Here is a 13,867-nt window from a genome sequence, read left to right on the forward strand (position 1 = left end):
CTCATAGCTACTGTCTTAACTCTTACTCTGGCCTCATAGCTACTGTCTTAACTCTTACTCTAGCCTCATAGCTACTGTCTTAACTCTTACTCTGGCCTAATAGCTACTGTCTTAACTCTTACTCTGGCCTCATAGCTACTGTCTTAACTCTTACTCTGGCCTAATGGTTAAGGTCTTGGACTCTTACCCTGGCCTCATAGCTACTGTCTTAACTCTTACTCTGGCCTCATAGCTACTGTCTTAACTCTTACTCTGGCCTCATAGCTACTGTCTTAACTCTTCCTCTGGCCTCATAGCTACTGTCTTAATTCTTAATCTGGACTAATGGTTAAGGTCTTGTACTCTTACTCTGGCCTCATAGCTACTTTCTTAACTCTTACTCTGGCCTCATAGCTACTGTCTTAACTCTTACTCTGGCCTCATAGCTACTGTCTTAACTCTTACTCTGGCCTAATAGCTATTGTCTTAAATCTTACTCTGGCCTCATAGCTACTGTCTTAACTCTTACTCTGGCCTAATAGCTACTGTCTTAACTCTTACTCTGGCCTAATGGTTAAGGTCTTGTACTCTTACTCTGGCCTCATAGCTACTTTCTTAACTCTTACTCTGGCCTCATAGCTACTGTCTTAACTCTTACTCTGGCCTCATAGCTACTGTCTTAACTCTTACTCTGGCCTAATAGCTACTGTCTTAACTCTTACTCTGGCATAATGGTTAAGGTCTTGGACTCTTACTCTGGCCTCATAGCTACTGTCTTAACTCTTACTCTGGCCTAATGGTTAAGGTCTTGGACTCTTACTCTGGCCTCATAGCTACTGTCTTAACTCTTACTCTGGCCTCATAGCTACTGTCTTAACTCTTACTCTGGCCTAATGGTTAAGGTCTTGGACTCTTACTCTGGCCTCATAGCTACTGTCTTAACTCTTACTCTGGCCTAATGGTTAAGGTCTTGGACTCTTACTCTGGCCTCATAGCTACTGTCTTAACTCTTACTCTGGCCTCATAGCTACTATCTTAACTCTTACTCTGGCCTAATAGCTACTGTCTTAACTCTTATTCTGGCCTAATGGTTAAGGTCTTGGACTCTTACTCTGGCCTCATAGCTACTGTCTTAACTCTTACTCTGGCCTAATAGCTACTGTCTTAACTCTTACTCTGGCCTCATAGCTACTGTCTTAACTCTTACTCTGGCCTCATAGCTACTGTCTTAACTCTTACTCTGGCCTAATGGTTAAGGTCTTGGACTCTTACTCTGGCCTCATATCTACTGTCTTAACTCTTACGCTGTCCTCATAGCTACTGTTTTAACTCTTACTCTGGCCTAATAGCTACTGTCTTAACTCTTACTCTGGCCTAATGGTTAAGGTCTTGGCCTCTTACTCTGGCCTCATAGCTACTGTCTTAACTCTTACTCTGGCCTCATAGCTAGTGTCTTAACTCTTACTCTGGCCTCATAGCTAGTGTCTTAACTCTTACTCTGGCCTCATAGCTACTGTCTTAACTCTTACTCTGGCCTAATGGTTAAGGTCTTAGACTCTTACTCTGGCCTCATAGCTACTGTCTTAACTCTTACTCTGGCCTCATAGCTACTGTCTTAACTCTTACTCTGGCCTAATAGCTACTGTCTTAACTCTTACTCTGGCCTCATAGCTACTGTTTTAACTCTTACTCTGGCCTAATAGCTACTGTCCTAACTCTTACTCTGGCCTAATGGTTAAGGTCTTGGACTCTTACTCTGGCCTCATAGCTACTGTCTTAACTCATACTCTGGCCTCATAGCTACTGTCTTAATTCATACTCTGGCCTCATAGCTACTGTCTTAACTCTTACTCTGGCCTAATAGCTACTGTCTTAACTCTTACTCTTGCCTAATGGTTAAGGTCTTGGACTCTTACTCTGGCCTCATAGCTACTGTCTTAACTCTTACTCTGGCCTAATAGCTACTGTCTTAACTCTTACTCTTGTCTAATAGCTACTGTTTTAACTCTTACTCTGGCCTAATAGCTACTGTCTTAACTCATACTCTGGCCTAATGGTTAAGGTCTTGGACTCTTACTCTGGCCTCATAGCTACTGTCTTAACTCATACTCTGGCCTCCTAGCTACTGTTCTTAACTCATACTCTGGCCTCATAGCTACTGTCTTAACTCTTACTCTGGCCTAATGGTTAAGGTCTTGGACTCTTACTCTGGCCTCATAGCTACTGTCTTAACTCTTACTCTGGCCTCATAGCTAATGTCTTAACTCTTACTCTGGCCTCATAGCTACTGTCTTAACTCTTACTCTGGCCTCATAGCTACTGTCTTAACTCTTACTCTGGTCTAATGGTTAAGGTCTTGGACTCTTACTCTGGCCTCATAGCTACTGTCGTAACTCTTACTCTAGCGTCATAGCTACTGTCTTAATTCTTACTCTGGCCTAATAGCTACTGTCTTAACTCTTACTCTGGCCTCATAGCTACTGTCTTAACTCTTACTCTGGCCTAATAGCTACTGTCTTAACTCTTACTCTGGCCTAATGGTTAAGGTCTTGGACTCTTACTCTGGCCTCATGGCTACTGTCTTAACTCATACTCTGGCCTCATAGCTACTGTCTTAACTCTTACTCTGGCCTCATAGCTACTGTCTTAACTCTTACTCTGGCCTAATAGCTACTGTCTTAACTCTTACTCTGGCCTCATAGCTACTGTTTTAACTCTTACTCTGGCCTAATAGCTACTGTCCTAACTCTTACTCTGGCCTAATGGTTAAGGTCTTGGACTCTTACTCTGGCCTCATAGCTACTGTCTTAACTCATACTCTGGCCTCATAGCTACTGTCTTAATTCTTACTCTGGCCTCATAGCTACTGTCTTAACTCTTACTCTGGCCTAATAGCTACTGTCTTAACTCTTACTCTGGCCTAATGGTTAAGGCCTTGGACTCTTACTCTGGCCTCATAGCTACTGTCTTAACTCTTACTCTGGCCTAATGGTTAAGGTCTTGGACTCTTACTCTGGCCTCATAGCTACTGTCTTAACTCTTACTCTGGCCTCATAGCTACTATCTTAACTCTTACTCAGGCCTAATAGCTACTGTCTTAACTCTTATTCTGGCCTAATGGTTAAGGTCTTGGACTCTTACTCTGGCCTCATAGCTACTGTTTTAACTCTTACTCTGGCCTAATAGCTACTGTCTTAACTCTTACTCTGGCCTCATAGCTACTGTCTTAACTCTTACTCTGGCCTCATAGCTACTGTCTTAACTCTTACTCTGGCCTAATGGTTAAGGTCTTGGACTCTTACTCTGGCCTCATATCTACTGTCTTAACTCTTACGCTGTCCTCATAGCTACTGTTTTAACTCTTACTCTGGCCTAATAGCTACTGTCTTAACTCTTACTCTGGCCTAATGGTTAAGGTCTTGGCCTCTTACTCTGGCCTCATAGCTACTGTCTTAACTCTTAATCTGGCCTCATAGCTAATGTCTTAACTCTTACTCTGGCCTCATAGCTAGTGTCTTAACTCTTACACTGGCCTCATAGCTACTGTCTTAACTCTTACTCTGGCCTAATGGTTAAGGTCTTAGACTCTTACTCTGGCCTCATAGCTACTGTCTTAACTCATACTCTGGCCTCATAGCTACTGTCTTAACTCTTACTCTGGCCTAATAGCTACTGTCCTAACTCTTACTCTGGCCTAATAGCTACTGTCTTAACTCTTACTCTTGCCTAATGGTTAAGGTCTTGGACTCTTACTCTGGCCTCATAGCTACTGTCTTAACTCTTACTCTGGCCTAATAGCTACTGTCTTAACTCTTACTCTTGTCTAATAGCTACTGTTTTAACTCTTACTCTGGCCTAATAGCTACTGTCTTAACTCATACTCTGGCCTAATGGTTAAGGTCTTGGACTCTTACTCTGGCCTCATAGCTACTGTCTTAACTCATACTCTGGCCTCATAGCTACTGTCTTAACTCATACTCTGGCCTCATAGCTACTGTCTTAACTCTTACTCTGGCCTAATAGCTACTGTCTTAACTCTTACTCTGGCCTAATGGTTAAGGTCTTGGACTCTTACCCTGGCCTCATAGCTACTGTCTTAACTCTTACTCTGGCCTCATAGCTACTGTCTTAACTCTTACTCTGGCCTCATAGCTACTGTCTTAACTCTTCCTCTGGCCTCATAGCTACTGTCTTAATTCTTAATCTGGACTAATGGTTAAGGTCTTGTACTCTTACTCTGGCCTCATAGCTACTTTCTTAACTCTTACTCTGGCCTCATAGCTACTGTCTTAACTCTTACTCTGGCCTCATAGCTACTGTCTTAACTCTTACTCTGGCCTAATAGCTATTGTCTTAAATCTTACTCTGGCCTCATAGCTACTGTCTGAACTCTTACTCTGGCCTAATAGCTACTGTCTTAACTCTTACTCTGGCCTAATGGTTAAGGTCTTGTACTCTTACTCTGGCCTCATAGCTACTTTCTTAACTCTTACTCTGGCCTCATAGCTACTGTCTTAACTCTTACTCTGGCCTCATAGCTACTGTCTTAACTCTTACTCTGGCCTAATAGCTACTGTCTTAACTCTTACTCTGGCATAATGGTTAAGGTCTTGGACTCTTACTCTGGCCTCATAGCTACTGTCTTAACTCTTACTCTGGCCTAATGGTTAAGGTCTTGGACTCTTACTCTGGCCTCATAGCTACTGTCTTAACTCTTACTCTGGCCTAATGGTTAAGGTCTTGGACTCTTACTCTGGCCTCATAGCTACTGTCTTAACTCTTACTCTGGCCTCATAGCTACTATCTTAACTCTTACTCTGGCCTAATAGCTACTGTCTTAACTCTTATTCTGGCCTAATGGTTAAGGTCTTGGACTCTTACTCTGGCCTCATAGCTACTGTCTTAACTCTCACTCTGGCCTAATAGCTACTGTCTTAACTCTTACTCTGGCCTCATAGCTACTGTCTTAACTCTTACTCTGGCCTCATAGCTACTGTCTTAACTCTTACTCTGGCCTAATGGTTAAGGTCTTGGACTCTTACTCTGGCCTCATATCTACTGTCTTAACTCTTACGCTGTCCTCATAGCTACTGTTTTAACTCTTACTCTGGCCTAATAGCTACTGTCTTAACTCTTTCTCTGGCCTCATAGCTACTGTCTTAACTCTTACTCTGGCCTCATAGCTACTGTCTTAACTCTTACTCTGGCCTAATGGTTAAGGTCTTGGACTCTTACTCTGGCCTCATATCTACTGTCTCAACTCTTACTCTGGCCTCATAGCAACTGTCTTAACTCTTACTCTGGCCTAATAGCTACTGTCTTAACTCTTACTCTGGCCTAATGGTTAAGGTCTTGGACTCTTACTCTGGCCTCATAGCTACTGTCTTAACTCTTACTCTGGCCTCATAGCTAATGTCTTAACTCTTACTCTGGCCTCATAGCTACTGTCTTAACTCTTACTCTGGCCTCATAGCTACTGTCTTAACTCTTACTCTGGTCTAATGGTTAAGGTCTTGGACTCTTACTCTGGCCTCATAGCTACTGTCGTAACTCTTACTCTAGCGTCATAGCTACTGTCTTAATTCTTACTCTGGCCTAATAGCTACTGTCGTAACTCTTACTCTGGCCTCATAGCTACTGTCTTAACTCTTACTCTGGCCTAATAGCTACTGTCTTAACTCTTACTCTGGCCTAATGGTTAAGGTCTTGGACTCTTACTCTGGCCTCATGGCTACTGTCTTAACTCATACTCTGGCCTCATAGCTACTGTCTTAACTCTTACTCTGGCCTCATAGCTACTGTCTTAACTCTTACTCTGGCCTAATAGCTACTGTCTTAACTCTTACTCTGGCCTCATAGCTACTGTTTTAACTCTTACTCTGGCCTAATAGCTACTGTCCTAACTCTTACTCTGGCCTAATGGTTAAGGTCTTGGACTCTTACTCTGGCCTCATAGCTACTGTCTTAACTCATACTCTGGCCTCATAGCTACTGTCTTAATTCTTACTCTGGCCTCATAGCTACTGTCTTAACTCTTACTCTGGCCTAATAGCTACTGTCTTAACTCTTACTCTGGCCTAATGGTTAAGGTCTTGGACTCTTACTCTGGCCTCATAGCTACTGTCTTAACTCTTACTCTGGCCTAATAGCTACTGTCTTAACTCTTACTCTTGTCTAATAGCTACTGTTTTAACTCTTACTCTGGCCTAATAGCTACTGTCTTAACTCATACTCTGGCCTAATGGTTAAGGTCGTGGACTCTTACTCTGGCCTCATAGCTACTGTCTTAACTCATACTCTGGCCTGATAGCTACTGTTCTTAACTCATACTCTGGCCTCATAGCTACTGTCTTAACTCATACTCTGGCCTCATAGCTACTGTCTTAACTCTTACTCTGGCCTAATAGCTACTGTCTTAACTCTTACTCTGGCCTAATGGTTAAGGTCTTGGACTCTTACCCTGGCCTCATAGCTACTGTCTTAACTCTTACTCTGGCCTCATAGCTACTGTCTTAACTCTTACTCTGGCCTCATAGCTACTGTCTTAACTCTTCCTCTGGCCTAATAGCTACTGTCTTAATTCTTAATCTGGACTAATGGTTAAGGTCTTGTACTCTTACTCTGGCCTCATAGCTACTTTCTTAACTCTTACTCTGGCCTCATAGCTACTGTCTTAACTCTTACTCTGGCCTCATAGCTACTGTCTTAACTCTTACTCTGGCCTAATAGCTATTGTCTTAAATCTTACTCTGGCCTCATAGCTACTGTCTTAACTCTTACTCTGGCCTAATAGCTACTGTCTTAACTCTTACTCTGGCCTAATGGTTAAGGTCTTGTACTCTTACTCTGGCCTCATAGCTACTTTCTTAACTCTTACTCTGGCCTCATAGCTACTGTCTTAACTCTTACTCTGGCCTAATAGCTACTGTCTTAACTCTTACTCTGGCATAATGGTTAAGGTCTTGGACTCTTACTCTGGCCTCATAGCTACTGTCTTAACTCTTACTCTGGCCTAATGGTTAAGGTCTTGGACTCTTACTCTGGCCTCATAGCTACTGTCTTAACTCTTACTCTGGCCTAATGGTTAAGGTCGTGGACTCTTACTCTGGCCTCATAGCTACTGTCTTAACTCTTACTCTGGCCTAATGGTTAAGGTCTTGGACTCTTACTCTGGCCTCATATCTACTGTCTTAACTCTTACTCTGGCCTCATAGCTACTATCTTAACTCTTACTCTGGCCTAATAGCTACTGTCTTAACTCTTATTCTGGCCTAATGGTTAAGGTCTTGGACTCTTACTCTGGCCTCATAGCTACTGTCTTAACTCTTACTCTGGCCTAATAGCTACTGTCTTAACTCTTACTCTGGCCTCATAGCTACTGTCTTAACTCTTACTCTGGCCTCATAGCTACTGTCTTAACTCTTACTCTGGCCTAATGGTTAAGGTCTTGGACTCTTACTCTGGCCTCATATCTACTGTCTTAACTCTTACGCTGTCCTCATAGCTACTGTTTTAACTCTTACTCTGGCCTAATAGCTACTGTCTTAACTCTTACTCTGGCCTAATGGTTAAGGTCTTGGCCTCTTACTCTGGCCTCATAGCTACTGTCTTAACTCTTACTCTGGCCTCATAGCTAATGTCTTAACTCTTACTCTGGCCTCATAGCTAGTGTCTTAACTCTTACTCTGGCCTCATAGCTACTGTCTTAACTCTTACTCTGGTCTAATGGTTAAGGTCTTGGACTCTTACTCTGGCCTCATAGCTACTGTCGTAACTCTTACTCTAGCGTCATAGCTACTGTCTTAACTCTTACTCTGGCCTAATAGCTACTGTCGTAACTCTTACTCTAGCCTCATAGCTACTGTCTTAACTCTTACTCTGGCCTAATAGCTACTGTCTTAACTCTTACTCTGGCCTAATGGTTAAGGTCTTGGACTCTTACTCTGGCCTCATGGCTACTGTCTTAACTCATACTCTGGCCTCATAGCTACTGTCTTAACTCTTACTCTGGCCTCATAGCTACTGTCTTAACTCTTACTCTGGCCTAATAGCTACTGTCTTAACTCTTACTCTGGCCTCATAGCTACTGTTTTAACTCTTACTCTGGCCTAATAGCTACTGTCCTAACTCTTACTCTGGCCTAATGATTAAGGTCTTGGACTCTTACTCTGGCCTCATAGCTACTGTCTTAACTCATACGCTGGCCTCATAGCTACTGTCTTAATTCTTACTCTGGCCTCATAGCTACTGTCTTAACTCTTACTCTGGCCTCATAGCTACTGTCTTAACTCTTACTCTGGCCTCATAGCTACTGTCTTAACTCTTACTCTGGCCTAATAGCTACTGTCTTAACTCTTACTCTGGCATAATGGTTAAGGTCTTGGACTCTTACTCTGGCCTCATAGCTACTGTCTTAACTCTTACTCTGGCCTAATGGTTAAGGTCTTGGACTCTTACTCTGGCCTCATAGCTACTTTCTTAACTCTTACTCTGGCCTCATAGCTACTGTCTTAACTCTTACTCTGGCCTCATAGCTACTGTCTTAACTCTTACTCTGGCCTAATAGCTACTGTCTTAACTCTTACTCTGGCATAATGGTTAAGGTCTTGGACTCTTACTCTGGCCTCATAGCTACTGTCTTAACTCTTACTCTGGCCTAATGGTTAAGGTCTTGGACTCTTACTCTGGCCTCATAGCTACTGTCTTAACTCTTACTCTGGCCTAATGGTTAAGGTCTTGGACTCTTACTCTGGCCTCATAGCTACTGTCTTAACTCTTACTCTGGCCTCATAGCTACTATCTTAACTCTTACTCTGGCCTAATAGCTACTGTCTTAACTCTTATTCTGGCCTAATGGTTAAGGTCTTGGACTCTTACTCTGGCCTCATAGCTACTGTCTTAACTCTCACTCTGGCCTAATAGCTACTGTCTTAACTCTTACTCTGGCCTCATAGCTACTGTCTTAACTCTTACTCTGGCCTCATAGCTACTGTCTTAACTCTTACTCTGGCCTAATGGTTAAGGTCTTGGACTCTTACTCTGGCCTCATATCTACTGTCTTAACTCTTACGCTGTCCTCATAGCTACTGTTTTAACTCTTACTCTGGCCTAATAGCTACTGTCTTAACTCTTTCTCTGGCCTCATAGCTACTGTCTTAACTCTTACTCTGGCCTCATAGCTACTGTCTTAACTCTTACTCTGGCCTAATGGTTAAGGTCTTGGACTCTTACTCTGGCCTCATATCTACTGTCTCAACTCTTACTCTGGCCTCATAGCAACTGTCTTAACTCTTACTCTGGCCTAATAGCTACTGTCTTAACTCTTACTCTGGCCTAATGGTTAAGGTCTTGGACTCTTACTCTGGCCTCATAGCTACTGTCTTAACTCTTACTCTGGCCTCATAGCTAATGTCTTAACTCTTACTCTGGCCTCATAGCTACTGTCTTAACTCTTACTCTGGCCTCATAGCTACTGTCTTAACTCTTACTCTGGTCTAATGGTTAAGGTCTTGGACTCTTACTCTGGCCTCATAGCTACTGTCGTAACTCTTACTCTAGCGTCATAGCTACTGTCTTAATTCTTACTCTGGCCTAATAGCTACTGTCGTAACTCTTACTCTGGCCTCATAGCTACTGTCTTAACTCTTACTCTGGCCTAATAGCTACTGTCTTAACTCTTACTCTGGCCTAATGGTTAAGGTCTTGGACTCTTACTCTGGCCTCATGGCTACTGTCTTAACTCATACTCTGGCCTCATAGCTACTGTCTTAACTCTTACTCTGGCCTCATAGCTACTGTCTTAACTCTTACTCTGGCCTAATAGCTACTGTCTTAACTCTTACTCTGGCCTCATAGCTACTGTTTTAACTCTTACTCTGGCCTAATAGCTACTGTCCTAACTCTTACTCTGGCCTAATGGTTAAGGTCTTGGACTCTTACTCTGGCCTCATAGCTACTGTCTTAACTCATACTCTGGCCTCATAGCTACTGTCTTAATTCTTACTCTGGCCTCATAGCTACTGTCTTAACTCTTACTCTGGCCTAATAGCTACTGTCTTAACTCTTACTCTGGCCTAATGGTTAAGGTCTTGGACTCTTACTCTGGCCTCATAGCTACTGTCTTAACTCTTACTCTGGCCTAATAGCTACTGTCTTAACTCTTACTCTTGTCTAATAGGTACTGTTTTAACTCTTACTCTGGCCTAATAGCTACTGTCTTAACTCATACTCTGGCCTAATGGTTAAGGTCGTGGACTCTTACTCTGGCCTCATAGCTACTGTCTTAACTCATACTCTGGCCTGATAGCTACTGTTCTTAACTCATACTCTGGCCTCATAGCTACTGTCTTAACTCATACTCTGGCCTCATAGCTACTGTCTTAACTCTTACTCTGGCCTAATAGCTACTGTCTTAACTCTTACTCTGGCCTAATGGTTAAGGTCTTGGACTCTTACCCTGGTCTCATAGCTACTGTCTTAACTCTTACTCTGGCCTCATAGCTACTGTCTTAACTCTTACTCTGGCCTCATAGCTACTGTCTTAACTCTTCCTCTGGCCTAATAGCTACTGTCTTAATTCTTAATCTGGACTAATGGTTAAGGTCTTGTACTCTTACTCTGGCCTCATAGCTACTTTCTTAACTCTTACTCTGGCCTCATAGCTACTGTCTTAACTCTTACTCTGGCCTCATAGCTACTGTCTTAACTCTTACTCTGGCCTAATAGCTATTGTCTTAAATCTTAATCTGGCCTCATAGCTACTGTCTTAACTCTTACTCTGGCCTAATAGCTACTGTCTTAACTCTTACTCTGGCCTAATGGTTAAGGTCTTGTACTCTTACTCTGGCCTCATAGCTACTTTCTTAACTCTTACTCTGGCCTCATAGCTACTGTCTTAACTCTTACTCTGGCCTAATAGCTACTGTCTTAACTCTTACTCTGGCATAATGGTTAAGGTCTTGGACTCTTACTCTGGCCTCATAGCTACTGTCTTAACTCTTACTCTGGCCTAATGGTTAAGGTCTTGGACTCTTACTCTGGCCTCATATCTACTGTCTTAACTCTTACTCTGGCCTCATAGCTACTATCTTAACTCTTACTCTGGCCTAATAGCTACTGTCTTAACTCTTATTCTGGCCTAATGGTTAAGGTCTTGGACTCTTACTCTGGCCTCATAGCTACTGTCTTAACTCTTACTCTGGCCTAATAGCTACTGTCTTAACTCTTACTCTGGCCTCATAGCTACTGTCTTAACTCTTACTCTGGCCTCATAGCTACTGTCTTAACTCTTACTCTGGCCTAATGGTTAAGGTCTTGGACTCTTACTCTGGCCTCATATCTACTGTCTTAACTCTTACGCTGTCCTCATAGCTACTGTTTTAACTCTTACTCTGGCCTAATAGCTACTGTCTTAACTCTTACTCTGGCCTAATGGTTAAGGTCTTGGACTCTTACTCTGGCCTCATAGCTACTGTCTTAACTCTTACTCTGGCCTCATAGCTACTGTCTTAACTCTTACTCTGGCCTAATAGCTACTGTCTTAACTCTTACTCTGGCCTCATAGCTACTGTCTTAACTCTTACTCTGGCCTCATAGCTACTGTCTTAACTCTTACTCTGGCCTAATGGTTAAGGTCTTGGACTCTTACTCTGGCCTCATATCTACTGTCTTAACTCTTACGCTGTCCTCATAGCTACTGTTTTAACTCTTACTCTGGCCTAATAGCTACTGTCTTAACTCTTACTCTGGCCTAATGGTTAAGGTCTTGGCCTCTTACTCTGGCCTCATAGCTACTGTCTTAACTCTTAATCTGGCCTCATAGCTAATGTCTTAACTCTTACTCTGGCCTCATAGCTAGTGTCTTAACTCTTACACTGGCCTCATAGCTACTGTCTTAACTCTTACTCTGGCCTAATGGTTAAGGTCTTAGACTCTTACTCTGGCCTCATAGCTACTGTCTTAACTCATACTCTGGCCTCATAGCTACTGTCTTAACTCTTACTCTGGCCTAATAGCTACTGTCCTAACTCTTACTCTGGCCTAATAGCTACTGTCTTAACTCTTACTCTTGCCTAATGGTTAGGGTCTTGGACTCTTACTCTGGCCTCATAGCTACTGTCTTAACTCTTACTCTGGCCTAATAGCTACTGTCTTAACTCTTACTCTTGTCTAATAGCTACTGTTTTAACTCTTACTCTGGCCTAATAGCTACTGTCTTAACTCATACTCTGGCCTAATGGTTAAGGTCTTGGACTCTTACTCTGGCCTCATAGCTACTGTCTTAACTCATACTCTGGCCTCATAGCTACTGTCTTAACTCATACTCTGGCCTCATAGCTACTGTCTTAACTCTTACTCTGGCCTAATAGCTACTGTCTTAACTCTTACTCTGGCCTAATGGTTAAGGTCTTGGACTCTTACCCTGGCCTCATAGCTACTGTCTTAACTCTTACTCTGGCCTCATAGCTACTGTCTTAACTCTTACTCTGGCCTCATAGCTACTGTCTTAACTCTTCCTCTGGCCTCATAGCTACTGTCTTAATTCTTAATCTGGACTAATGGTTAAGGTCTTGTACTCTTACTCTGGCCTCATAGCTACTTTCTTAACTCTTACTCTGGCCTCATAGCTACTGTCTTAACTCTTACTCTGGCCTCATAGCTACTGTCTTAACTCTTACTCTGGCCTAATAGCTATTGTCTTAAATCTTACTCTGGCCTCATAGCTACTGTCTGAACTCTTACTCTGGCCTAATAGCTACTGTCTTAACTCTTACTCTGGCCTAATGGTTAAGGTCTTGTACTCTTACTCTGGCCTCATAGCTACTTTCTTAACTCTTACTCTGGCCTCATAGCTACTGTCTTAACTCTTACTCTGGCCTCATAGCTACTGTCTTAACTCTTACTCTGGCCTAATAGCTACTGTCTTAACTCTTACTCTGGCATAATGGTTAAGGTCTTGGACTCTTACTCTGGCCTCATAGCTACTGTCTTAACTCTTACTCTGGCCTAATGGTTAAGGTCTTGGACTCTTACTCTGGCCTCATAGCTACTGTCTTAACTCTTACTCTGGCCTAATGGTTAAGGTCTTGGACTCTTACTCTGGCCTCATAGCTACTGTCTTAACTCTTACTCTGGCCTCATAGCTACTATCTTAACTCTTACTCTGGCCTAATAGCTACTGTCTTAACTCTTATTCTGGCCTAATGGTTAAGGTCTTGGACTCTTACTCTGGCCTCATAGCTACTGTCTTAACTCTCACTCTGGCCTAATAGCTACTGTCTTAACTCTTACTCTGGCCTCATAGCTACTGTCTTAACTCTTACTCTGGCCTCATAGCTACTGTCTTAACTCTTACTCTGGCCTAATGGTTAAGGTCTTGGACTCTTACTCTGGCCTCATATCTACTGTCTTAACTCTTACGCTGTCCTCATAGCTACTGTTTTAACTCTTACTCTGGCCTAATAGCTACTGTCTTAACTCTTTCTCTGGCCTCATAGCTACTGTCTTAACTCTTACTCTGGCCTCATAGCTACTGTCTTAACTCTTACTCTGGCCTAATGGTTAAGGTCTTGGACTCTTACTCTGGCCTCATATCTACTGTCTCAACTCTTACTCTGGCCTCATAGCAACTGTCTTAACTCTTACTCTGGCCTAATAGCTACTGTCTTAACTCTTACTCTGGCCTAATGGTTAAGGTCTTGGACTCTTACTCTGGCCTCATAGCTACTGTCTTAACTCTTACTCTGGCCTCATAGCTACTGTCTTAACTCTTACTCTGGCCTCATAGCTACTGTCTTAACTCTTACTCTGGTCTAATGGTTAAGGTCTTGGACTCTTACTCTGGCCTCATAGCTACTGTCGTAACTCTTACTCTAGCGTCATAGCTACT

Source organism: Triturus cristatus, chromosome 8 (assembly GCF_964204655.1).
Source record: "Triturus cristatus chromosome 8, aTriCri1.1, whole genome shotgun sequence".
Classification (NCBI taxonomy): Eukaryota; Metazoa; Chordata; class Amphibia; order Caudata; family Salamandridae; genus Triturus; species Triturus cristatus.